The following is a 13,039-nucleotide window of genomic DNA, read 5'->3' as shown; positions in this document are numbered from 1 at the left end:
AGAAAAGTCCACCCTCATATATGGAAGGTAATATTTTGATGGAATTAAACACTGTGAAAATATGTGGATATACAGCTACATATGTATATATATGTGTGTATGTGGGTATATGTGTGTGTGTGTGTGTGTGTGTGTGTGTGTGTGTGTGTGTATGGAATCCTGGTGTAAGTCTAGCTGTGAAGTTCTTAGGCCACACAGTGTGCTCACATTCAACTTAACTGGATATTTCTGCTTTGTCCCTTAGGAACACTATGTCCCTTTATGTCCCCACAAGCACTGCACTGGAAGACTGTGACTGATGGGTATGAAATGAAATAGAAATTTGGTTCTAATTCTTTCTAATGACCATTTATGTTTTCTCCTCCGTGCATGGCCTGTGCATATCTTTTGCCCTTTTTTATATTGAGTATTTCACTTTTTTAAAAAGTTATTGTCAACAATGTGCTGAAAATATTTCCTCCCAATTCATAATTTGTGATTATAGCCTCTGTTTTGTGTCTTTGAAGAAATGGAAATTCTGGTTTGTAATGGAGTTACATTTGTCTATTATTTCCTTCAGGGTTTATACTTTTGTGTCTTACTTATTATTGTTTTCCCATCTCAAATTCATAAAGCATTGTTTTACAGCACCCTCTAAGAGCTTTGCTTTTCACACCTCTGCCTTTAATTCAGCTGGGAGTGCTTTTTCCTGTGAGATGAAATTGGGCCAGGACTCCACAAGCATGGGCTGAGGGGTTTGTCCCTTCTGTGCTGATTTGCAACACCACCACTGTCCCCCCCTACTCCTCACTCAGCATGCACTCCAGGAGCAGATCCCACGCTTTCTCAGTTTCTCAGATTTCCACATCTTCTGCCACCTTAACTTTGATCCTGACCTTCCATCTCCTCTCCTGTCTCTTCCAGTACTTTTGATCATTTTCCCCACCATTTTCTCCCCTTTTCTTGGGATGGAAATTCCTAGCAGTTGATTGTCAGTTTTTTTGTATCCTATAATTTTATCTTTTCTCTCCATATTTAGAAGTTTGTCTCAAAATTATTGCCTACTCTTCTAATAAATCTATTAATAAGTCTATCTTATTTTTAACATCCAAAAGCTCATTTTTGTTCTCTCACTGTTCCTGTTTTACAGCACCCTATTTTTGTTACACTCACATTGTAACCTGAGAATAGTATTGTGCAGCAGTTAAAAGTACCAAATGGAAAGAGATAAGGCGACCCAGTTGGGAAAACCTGAAAATTCAGGCAAGTAAACAGGCCAGAGAAGCGCTGTCCCATAGAAATATAATGTGACCCAATTATGTCATTTTAGATTCTGTACTAGACACATTTTAAACAGTGAAAAGAAAGAGGTTGACAAAAAGAGGCCTCTTAATTTGGCTAATTTCAATAATGTATTTTGTTTAACCCGACATATCCAATATATTATCATTTTAACATGTTGTCCATATAAAACCTTAGTAATGAAATACTTTTTTTGGTATGCCTTCACAGTTTGGCATGTGTTTTACACTTGTGCATGTCTTCATTCAAATTCGCTGTATTTCAAGTGCTCAAGAGCTCTGTGCATCTGGTGGCAACTGTGTTGGAGATCTGGGGCCCACGGGGAGCTAGACGGAGGCTGCTGTCTCATTTCCAATGTGCCCTGATTCCCTCAGGAACTTCTTCTCTAGCCTGCCTCCTATCTTTCTGGAACTCACCCCTGGATGCTGGGGTCTGGCATGTTGCTCCATCCCAGCAACATGTGTCAGCTGGCACATGGCCTCCTCTGCATTATTTCCCTTCTCAGACACCATCTGCATTTGCTCCTGGTTTCAACTCTTTGAAAGTGCTGATTCCCACAAGGCTCACGTCCTGTTCACAGGGTCCTGTTCTGTGATTGTCATCCTTGGGCTCCACTTGAGACCCCAACTTTGCCATACCAGACTTGATGCCACAGGCAGCTGCCCAGTGGACTGGCCTCTTACTCTGACTGGAAATGTTGCAGCCTGGAGGTGTCATGAAAGGCTGGAAGGAGCTCATCCCTCATAGGGTAAGGACTGGGTCCCACAGGCAGTCAGCTTATCTCCAACAACAAACTCTGGGGGTGGGGGTGAGCTCCCATCTGTGGCCATGACCAGCTCAAGAGCTGGAGTAAACTTGGGGTTGCCATGTCTAGGGCCTGGGTGCTGAGCCTTTGCAATGGTAGAGAGAAGGCAGGCCAGGAGAAATGCAGTAGGGGCCAGCAGGAGGCAGAAGAGATACCGAGTGCTCAGGGAGTGAGGCCCAGGACATGCAGGAAGCTCTGCCTGCCCCAGAGGACTGGCCTGGGCAGGTGTGCCTGGTGAGTCAGCCTTAGGCCCCTGCTGCCCTCCTGATGACTTGCAGCTCATACAATAGTCCAATTGTGTCACTGCATTTAGCTGTGGCTTAGGTTCCAACTGAGGGACTGAGCCCAGGGACCTCTAGGGACAGAGACAAACAGCTATGAGAGAGGTCTTTGTGCAAATCTATCCTACAGGAAGGGGCCCAGGGGTGGGTGGCCACAGAGAGCATGGCTGTGGCCAAGAAGGACAGTGTTGGACAAGAAGACATGGTCCCTGCAGCTTGCTTGGACTGACGGCCTGTGGGTGTTGGAAAGTGACAAAAGAAAAACTTATCTAATCATGGTGGAATTGCCTATATTTTAAGTAGGTTTTCAGACAAAGTACCTTAAAAGTCTGAAGTCCAGCAAAAGTTAGTTAACAGGGTCTCAAGATATAGCAAAGATTTTTAACCAAGTGAATAATTTGAATTCATTTACCCTTTTTTCTATTGTCATCACATGCAAAAACTTACTTGAGACAGTTTATAATAAAAAAAAAATTAAGAGTCAATTGGGGGCAACATCCCAGTCTCTCCTGGAGAAAAGGTTAAACCCATGTTTGCAGAAGGTGAAACTTCTGAACAGTTATTACTTATATATTTGACTATGACTGTGCTATCACTACACCACATTTAGACACGAGGAGTAAGGAGGTACTAGCTTATTCTCATGAAACGGGAAGTTAAAATTGTGCCCAGGCAGAAACATGGGTGCTAAGACCAGTGGAGCCAACTTTTTTGCCTGAGGTAGCACACAGCAATGTTTCTTCATGGGCACCAGCTTGTAGGAAGTGCTTTCTGGGTCTTAGCATCTTTTTGGATAGAGGAAATAGGTGGGGGGGGGGGCAGATTTTTAAACACAACACTGTCTCTGTTGTCCCAGTTTTTACCAGCCTGTGGGCTTCACATTGTGACAGTCCCAAGGACAGCTCTGATTTTTCAAGCTTCAACCATTCATTAGTCCTGGGTCTCTAGCCCCACTCCAAGTCTCCCCAGTTCTTCATGGGATCACTGGGTGGATCTCACTTGGCCCTAAACAGACTTGGCAGCGTGTGTGTTGACATCTCACATTCTCCCAGTGAGGCTTTTCTCATTGATGTCCACTACCCCGGCCTCATGGCCTTTTCCTCAGTTCATGTGCCCTCCAATGGGCTCAGATGGATGGACATCCATGGTGTGGGGGTGGGGGCCGTTACCAGACAGGATGCTCTCCTTTCCTTATCTCTGCTGCCCCCACCCACATATTCCATCATTCTTGTTATGTCAGGAACCTTCATGAAAATTCAGTTCTGCCTTACCTCCTGGCATACATTCACAGGAAAGTCTAAACCTAAATGGCAACTTAGTTTTGGGGTCTCCGCTACTAATGAGAAGCTAAATTCTGGGGAAAACCGTATGAGGTGTAACAGGGTACAAATCTTGGGATCTTTTTATCTGCAGTTTCGGCAGGTGTTCCAAAACCTGAGGACAGTATGGTAGGTGCCATATTCTAAAGCTAAGTGCATGGAGTTCGTGGAACCAGTTTTGCTAACATCACCATCAACACCTGGGAGTAGGTTTTGATGGAAGAGGTGAGGGTGAGGAGTATGTAGGGAATGATGCCCCTCACCCTACTTGGGAAGAAATTGCTCCACCCTCACCTCAAGCAAAGTGATTTGGAGGTCCTAAGGACAACTTAGAGAGTTGGACTTCTTATTCCCTGGAGTTGGGAAAAAAAGAGAGATTTTTTTTTTCACCTGTTAAGCCCAAGGTTTGTGTGGCTTTTTCCTGGGAGCAGAGTGATGAGAACAGGCTGCCCTGGCAGTGCCTTGCACTTGCCTGGAGGGTAATGCTGATGCGGAGACCTTCAGTGATCCTGCTAAAATGAGCTGCCTGGAGAGGTCATCTTAAGGAAGACCCCACCTGGGAAGACTGCCTGGGATATGAGGAAGCATCCACAGAGGATGCTCAGAGACTTCAGGAAGAGTCTGAGAAAGACAGCAGAGGACAGCTATAGCCTCCACATGTCAAGGGGGGTTCCAAGGATTCACCAAGGTGCCCCCTGGTTATAAGGCCAGCAGTTGTATATCCATCATATCCTGATCCTAATGGGACTTCCTGCATGTCCCACTCCTTTCTGCCCTGATCTGGGGTAACTTTCAACTGGACAAAATTTTAGAATCTCATTGGATGGGAATTTTCAATTATTGAAACAAAACTAGCTTTGTGACTGAAAGGGCCAAAAATGTTATGGATCTTGCTCAAGATTCTATGCACAAGTAGGTAAAAAAGAAATAAGTTTGAAGGAGTAATGGAAGAATAAATTTATCTGTTTACCACTGCATTCAGGTACAGACAGCATAGTGTACTGCTGATAGAGGCCAATCCCAGCTCACTGGATCTCCACTCACTAGTGCTCTGTGGCTTACCCATTCAACATATGCATATTGGGGGCTGTAGGTGATGTTTAATGTGTAGGATGTTGTGTTTCACTAAGACTCTTATCTCTAAGCAGCAGGGTCAGTCTCAGTATGGTAAATCATGCAGAATCTTGGACCAAGTGAAAGGAAAGCAGGCTTCCATTTCCCATCTCACACTTGCTTCATGGCAAATTCCATGCTTGCTGGGCAGTGGTGGTCACCTCCACTTTGTGACTTCAAGTGTCAATTTTCTTTTGCTCTCCTTTTTTCCATGTTGGCACCCTTGAATTTATGTGGGTGGTAAAATGTGTACATAATGCACCTCCTCTTTTATTTCATATATTTCATATGTTTCATATATTTTTATTTCATATATTTTTTATTTATACTTATTACACAAGCATTGTTTACTGTGGGAAGCACTACAAAACAAAAATACACACAAACATATGAAGAAAGCTTTCATAATCCCTGCCTCCCACACTCCTACCCTTAGTGAGTAGGTACTTACATATCTTTAATTAATTGGTCTTTACCATAGTTTCTGGATATATCAGTTTTAGACTTTATAAAATTTCTGCTGAGATGGATGAGAATTCAGTTTGCTTACCCCACATCACCTCCTCTTCCCATCTCTTTGGTGCCTCACGTCACTCTTTTTGTTTCTCTGTAGGTTAACTTTGTAACCCCCATATTAACACACCGTCTGTCTCTTGTGTTCTCCTTCTGCTCTCCACCCCTTTTCACCCATCAAACATGTTATCTGTAAGTTTACTTGTACATTGTCATGACGTCAATAGCCACTACATTGTCCTTTTCATGACTGCAGCATTCTCTCAAATCTGAGAATGTTAATTTTGGTTACTTTTTAAACATTTATTTTTTTATATGTTTTTAATATATTTTATTGATTATGCTATTACAGTTGTCCCATTTTCACTCTTCATTCCCTTCCACCCTGCACACCCTCTCCTACCCACATTCCCCCACTTTAGTTCATGTCCATGTGTCATAAGTTCTTTAGCTTCTACATTTCCCATACTATTCTGGCCCTCCCCCTGTCTATTTTCTACCTACCATCTATGATACTTATTCTCTGTACCTTTTCCCCCTCTCTCCTCCTCCCCCTCCCCTATTGCTAACCCTCCATGTAATCTCCATTTCTGTGGTTCTGTTCCTGTTCTAGCTGTTTGCTTAGTTTGTTTTCATTTTAGGTGTGGTTGTTAATAATTGTGAGTTTGCCATCATTTTACTGTATATGTTTTTTACCTTCTTTTTCCAAGATAAGTCCCTTTAACATTTCATATGATAAGGGCTTGGTGATGATGAACTCCTTTAATTTGACCTTATCTGAGAAGAACTTTATCTGCCCTTCCATTCTAAATGAAAGCTTTGCTGGATAGAGTAATCTTGGATGTAAGTCCTTGTCTTTCATGACTTGGAATACTTCTTTCCAGCTCCTTCTTGCCTGCAAGGTCTCCTTTGAGAAATCAGCTGACAGTCTGATGGGAACTCCTTTGTAGCTGACTGTCTCTTTATCTCTTGCTGCTTCTAGAATTCTCTCCTTCATTTTTACCTTGGCTAATGTAACCATGATGTGCCTTGGTGTGTTCCTCCTTGGGTCCAACTTCTTTGGGACTCTCTGAGCTTCCTGAACTTCCTGAAAGTCTATTTCCTTTGCCAGATTGGAGAAGTTCTCCTTTATTATTTGTTCAAATAAGTTTTCCACTTGTTGCTCTTCCTCCTTCCCTTCTAGTACCCCTAATCATTTGGATGTTGGAATGTTTAAAGATGCCCTGGAGGTTCCTAAGCCTCTCCTCATTTTTTAAAATTGTTGTTTCTTCATTCTTTTGTGTTTGGTTGTTTCTTTCTTCCTTCTGGTCCACTCCATTGATTTGAGTCCCAGTTTTCTTCCCATCACTATTGGTTCCTTATACATTTTCCCTCATTTCACTTAGCATAGCCTTCATTTTTCATCTAATTTGCAACCAAACTCAACCAATTCTGTGAGCATCCTGATCACCAGTGCTTTGAACTGTGCATCTGATAGGTTGGCTATCTCTTAGTCGCTCAGTTGTATTTGCTCTGAAGCTTTGATCTGTTCTTCCATTTGGGCCATTTTTTTTTGTCTTGTTGCGCCTGTTACGTAATGAAGGGTGGAGCCTTATGTGTTCACCAGGGCAGGTCAACTCAGTCCCCAGTTGCTGGGTTGTGACACTGTATGTGGGGGTGGGGTGTTCTCAAGAGAGAACAATGGTGCTTGCTCTGATCTCTGTCAGACTTCAGTCCCTTCCACTGCTACCCTGAAGCAAACTGGGCCTTTCTGGTGCTGATTCCCATGTGGGTTGGCTTGTGTATGTTCTAGGACCCTGTGGATCTCTCCAACAAGCTCTCCCTTGAGGCTTGGAGTCTCTCTCTGGGCCTCAACCCCCCAGAGGTATCCCTAATTGATGCCTTGAGGCTTTATTTCCTGGCACTGGGATCCTGGGTTGCATCGGTCTATCTCAGTCCCCAGCCTCGCCTGGTTTATCTATGCATGAATGTGGGACTGCCTGGTCAGCCAGCTGCCTTGCACAGTGCCTCGCTTCATAATCGCTGTCTCGTTGGGTCTGCCCATTGCCACCTCACGCCCGGGGTCTGCCAGCCACCGCCTGTGTGCCCAGGGTCTCCCCACTTCCATCATGCATGCCAGGTGCCACTGTTTTTTTGTGCCTCGACCCCTCTCCACCCAGCTGCTCGACTCCGCCCTGCCTACCGGTCTGGATGAATGTGTCTATTTTAACTCCTTGGTTGTCAGACTTACATATAGTTCAATTTTCTGTTGGTTTTGGTTGTTATTTCTTTTAAGATTTTATTTATTTATTTTTAGAGAGGGAAGGGAGGGAGATAGAGAGAGATAAATATCAATGTGCGGTTGCTGGGAGTCATGGCCTGCAACCCAGGCATGTACCCTGATTGGGAATCGAACCTGCGACACTTTGGTTCTCAGCCCGCACTCAATCCACTGAGCTATGCCAGCCAGTGCTGTTATTATGTTTTTAAATTGTTGTTGTCCTTATTTTGGTTGTGTGAGGAGGCACAGTGTGTCTACCTATGCCTTCATCTTGGCCAGAAGTTTAAACATGTATTTATTTTAGAGATTGAGAGGAAGGGGAGAGAGAGAGAAAACTGTTAATTTGTTGTTCCACTTATTTATGCATTTGCTGCTCGATTTTTGTATGTGCTCTGACCAGGGATCAAACTCACAACGTTGGCACATTGGAATGATGCTCTAACCAGTTGAGCTACCCAGCCGGGGCTAATTTTACTCACTTTAAAGTACTTGTTGAATTAGCTCCGTTTCCTCTTATTAGTTCCATTTGAAGACTGTAGCATATTTTTTATCCTCACAAGAGAACATGCTTATTGATCTTAGAGAGAGGGGAAGAGAAGGAAAGAAACATGAAGGTGAGAAACATCTGTCAGAGCTGCCTCTCATGTGTGTCCTGACTGGGAACCGAACTTGAAACCTAGGCATGTGCTCTGACTGGGAATCAAACCTGCGACCTTTTGGTTTATAGGACAACACTCCAACCAGCTGAGCCACACTAGTCAAGGCAGCATTTCTTAACATATATGTTTCCTTTAAGTATTGATTGTTTTATTGATTGATTGATTTAGGTATTGGTTGTTTGGTCACCTGTCAGTTCAATGCTAGTTTTCTTTATCCTATCCTACCTCAGGTGATAGATAGGATACCTGTAACTTATCATTCCAGAGTTGGGGATGCGTCCACCAGGTATCTCCAGGTACATTTATACATAAGCCAATACCTGATATTCTACACACTGTGCTTTGGACACCAATGTAGTGGGTGTCTCTGGGGCAGGTCCTCTAGAATCAGAACTGTGCTGAGAATATGGCCTTGCCTCAGCCAGTCTTGAATGCAGGACCTAGCAACCAAGAAAGGCAGTTGGTGGCATTCAGGAAAGAACTTAACCTTATAAGAGTTGGTACAGGTCACCATAAAAAAACAGGACATGGGCACCTCATCAGGACCTATCAGAAAATATCATATATTCTCCCAGCTCTAGTCGGACTCCATTCCATCAGTCTGCATTCTGGAACTGATCATTCACTGAATATTTTGAGCTGTACTTTAGGACAGACACTGTCTTCTTAGTCCATTCAGGCTGCTATAACAAAATACCATAGATTGGGCAGCTTATAAATAACAGAAGTCTATATCTCACAGTTCTGGAGGCTAAGAAGTCCCACAATCTAGGTGCCAGCAGGTTCCATGTCTGGGGAAAGCTGTCTTCCTGGTTCACAGATAGCTGTCTTCTTGCTGTGTCCTCACATGACGGAAGGGGAAAGGAAGGTGGCAAGGTCTCTTTTATGGGGCACTAATCCCATTCCTGAAGGTCTACCCTTTTGCCTTATCACTACTCAAAGGCCCCATCTCCTAATATCCCCACACTGGGGGCTAGATTTCAACATATGAATGTGGAGGGGACATGCATTCAGTCTATAGCAGACCCTGCATTACTTTCCAGGGTTACAAAGGCAAATTAAGACCCACACTGCACATGAAGCTCACCCTCTCATGGGACATGAGGATATGAACACATTGAAGTATGCCATGGTAAGTGCCACAAGGGAGATAAGCACAATTCCCTCTGGGATCCTGCACGGGGAAGTAGCCAGTCCAAATGGAGGAGGTGGAGATTCCAGAACTGAGTCTTATAGACAACCTGGTTTTAAGTAAGAGAGGGTGGCAACTGGGGTTGGAAAGTGGGTATTCCAGGCAGAGGGAAGAGAAGGGCCAAAGATAGGGAGGCATGAGAGAGGACAGCAAGACCAGGTGTTTAGAAGGAGATGACTCTAACTGGAGGACTGGCTGCTGAGGAGGAGGGAGCTGAGACAAGAGGCAGTGAAGCTGAGGAACACATTGTCTATCTTGGGGAAATGAAGCTGGGCACTGATGGGCTCCCAGTGCTCTGTTCTCCATGACCACATCACACACAATCCCAAACAGAGGCTTAAAACAATAATACTCATGTATTTTGCTCAGGAGTCTGTAGTTTGATGAGAACTCATCAGGGAAGGCTCATCTCTGCTGCACGTGGGATCAGCTGGTTAGTAAGGGAGGGAGGACCTGCTTCCAAGAACACAGGACTCCCTTATATGGCTTCCAGTAGGTGCTGGCAGTCACCTGACAGTCTAGCCAGTCCTAAGGGCCAGGGCTCTAGGCTCTTTTCCACACAGGCCCTCGCTGCAGTCCAGTGGCTATGTGCTCAGGGTGAGCACCTGGACAAAGAGCCAGGTGACAGCTGCACGGCCTTTTAGGACCTCACCTCCAAAATTATATAGTGTCATGTCTGCCTTATTCTATTGGTCAAGAAAGTCACCAAGACCACCCAGTTTCAGGGCAGGAGACCTAGACCCATCTCTTGATGGTTGAGTGGCAAAGTTCCAAAAGAGCAGATGGTATCAGCTATGTTTAAAAATTTAATCTCCCATATGCAGCAACTGTGTGGAAGACATAGTGTAAGGGGTTGAGGCAGGGAGGTCCATTAGGACACTTAATTGAGGGAGGAAAGAGCAGAGCAGAGAGATGAGTTGTATTCCAGACCTCCCAGGCTCTAGGAGTCAGAAAGGGTGGCTCAGCAGTGCAGGAGAGCAGCTGGCCACTTCATACCTCACCCACTGGAGGCACAGTCTGTATGGGCTGGCACTTGGTGCCCTGGCCACAGTGCCAGGCTCTGCTGAGGAGAGTTGTCTGGCCTGAAGCTGGGGGTGGTTTGTGTGTATGCTGTCTCCACAGAAGTGAGGCCTGTGGTTTCTGTGTCCTGAGGAACCCTGGGTGCCACTCACAAAGGCCTCCTGTTGTCACTGACAGTGACCCCAGGGAGACTGCCAGCACTGCACTGCCCACAGAAAGAAGTCTTCCCCCGAGGCTGCTGCTGAAGGGGAGATTTCACCTGAGAGGATAAGGTCTGATCTGCTTTTAAATCATGGAAACTCCTGAAGGTGACCTGTGCTGGGATAGAGGGCCCTGGCCTCTGACTGCCTGGCCACTCATTTAGTTGAGGACCAAGAACATTGAAGATAACATTCAAGAATGTCCAAGGATATTCAACATTCTCCTTGAGAAAGTGCTTGTTTTCAAATTTACCTTCATATCGACCTTCAGTTGTAAGAAACTGAAAGATGGAAAAACAACACTGTTAAGCTTGATTGTGAAAGATGAGTGTAATTATTGGGAAGTCCCAACAGTGATGGCATATGTGTCTCTTGCTCTTTAACCAGCACACACCTTCCTCTCCACCAACCTCAGACTACATCTGTGCTCTCCCCCTTGCAGGTTGATACATTTACCTGCCCCTCCCAGCAGCAGTGAGTGAGAAACTCATCCCAGGATTAGAGCTGTGCCCTTGGCTTAGACCCTGTTATCCTGGTACTGAAACTCAGCTGACCCTTGGAAGCACACAAGGACCCCTGACACATACATGCTCACAAAAGGAAATTTTACCTAGCCTCAGCATGGGAGTGGGCAGGCCAGGCTGCCACTTGCCTTTTTTTGATGTCAGAAAAATTGAGTCTTCAAAAAATCAAAAGCCCCTTGCTAAGGCACAGCTCAGCGATCAGTTTGAAGAGGTCTCTGACTGTGCTTTATTGTCCTTGTTGTTCGAATGCTCTTCCTATGTTGCTTCCACAATCTCTAAGCCTCCATTTCATTGCTTATGATGTAAGTGATGGGCTCAGGAGATACCTATGGTTCCTTGTAGTGCAGGCAGTCCATGAATGTGCTTCCACACCTTTCCAGGGGAAAGAAGCAGTGGGGCTTGACTGCCAGTGCGAGTGCAAACCTCTGAGGTACATTTCCCTTAGGGGTAGGAATTGGCCAAAGTCATCCAGGTGAGTCCAATTTTTTTGACTTTCTACTCTTTAATCTTCAGTGACATTTTTCTCCTCTCCACAAACACTGACTCTACCACCTCCGATATGCAACTTATGAGTCCTATTTTCCAGCCACAACCGAGTATTCTTCCAATTCACTTACTTAACTTTAAACATCACCTAGATCTCCCAACTCATGGATACCCATCTTTCTCTCTTTCTTCAATTCCTCTTTCTTTTTTATCCAATTTAGATACCATGGTTTAACTTTATAACTATAGTAGAGGGTATTTTATCTCATGGCATTTGGTCTGGCAATTGGTAATTTAAATAAGCAAACAAATGTGTAAAAAGTAAGAAAAAATTAAGTTAAAGTTGGGAGTTCTGAAAAAATGATACATATACCTTCGAACATGTTGTTTTAGCTTCTAACATCTAAATGGGTATTAACTCACCAATCTTTGAGTTAGGACTTTGAGAATGGGTTGGCTGATTGGAATTCTGCATTGTGTTTCTTGCATAAGTCACTATTAAGCCTCCTCTACAATTTCCAGTTTGGTTTTCTTTAAAACTGAGTGAATAACAAATGAGAAGCGATTTCAGTGTAATTACATTCTTACAACAAGTAAGCCTGGAATAAACAGGTGCTAGAATAGCTGTAAGCCCAGAACAAACAAAACTCCCTCTTCTTACATGGAGGGGACCAGTGAAGAGCAGGCTCTGGAACAGTGCCTGACCCAGGTGCCTTGTCACTAGTGCTCCCCATCTGGTGGGTCCCTGGAACTTCCAAAGGTCCCTGTGCAGCATTTCTTCCTCCCTCTAACCCCTCACCCTACCACCTTCTCAAGCTGTCCCTTTCAGCTGATGGCCTTGCTACTGTCATTGGAATGACCCTAGAACCTGACAACAGCATGAGGGATTCAACTGGATGCTAGACACCTATTCAAGAGTTGCAGCTGCAGCAGGAGGACAAATGTGAAAAGAATCCTTCAGAGTTGGTGCAGCTAATCAAGTGGAAGTGATTGCAGACCTCTTGAGGATGGGACTGCAACTGGGTCCTTGGGAGGGAGGGGTGCAGGCTGGGAGCGCCCACTGGAGGGGACAACACGACCACAGGCAGAGCTCAGCCCCACCTGCCTTAGCCGAGAACTCAGTCAGACTTGGAGCCGGGACCTCTCTGATCATAAAAAATTCCCCCAGCTGAGAAGGCAAACCCAGAAACCTCTTGGGAAGGTCATGTCAACACTGTTGGGGGTGACAATGATTTTTTTTGTAGATAAACATTTCTTAATCCTGGGGAGATTTTGAATTAAATATGGAAATGTTTAAAAGATAAATATTAATGATAGCATTAATATTTTTGAGATAAGAATATCTGTACATAGTGGGTAGTTTATGTACTTATAATACTTATGACA

Source organism: Phyllostomus hastatus, unplaced genomic scaffold (assembly GCF_019186645.2).
Source record: "Phyllostomus hastatus isolate PE091 unplaced genomic scaffold, TTU_PhHast_1.1 phas_scaffold_78, whole genome shotgun sequence".
In the NCBI taxonomy this organism is placed as follows: Eukaryota; Metazoa; Chordata; class Mammalia; order Chiroptera; family Phyllostomidae; genus Phyllostomus; species Phyllostomus hastatus.
The sequence above is the reverse complement of the archived record's forward strand: the minus strand, read 5'-3'. Positions refer to the sequence as shown.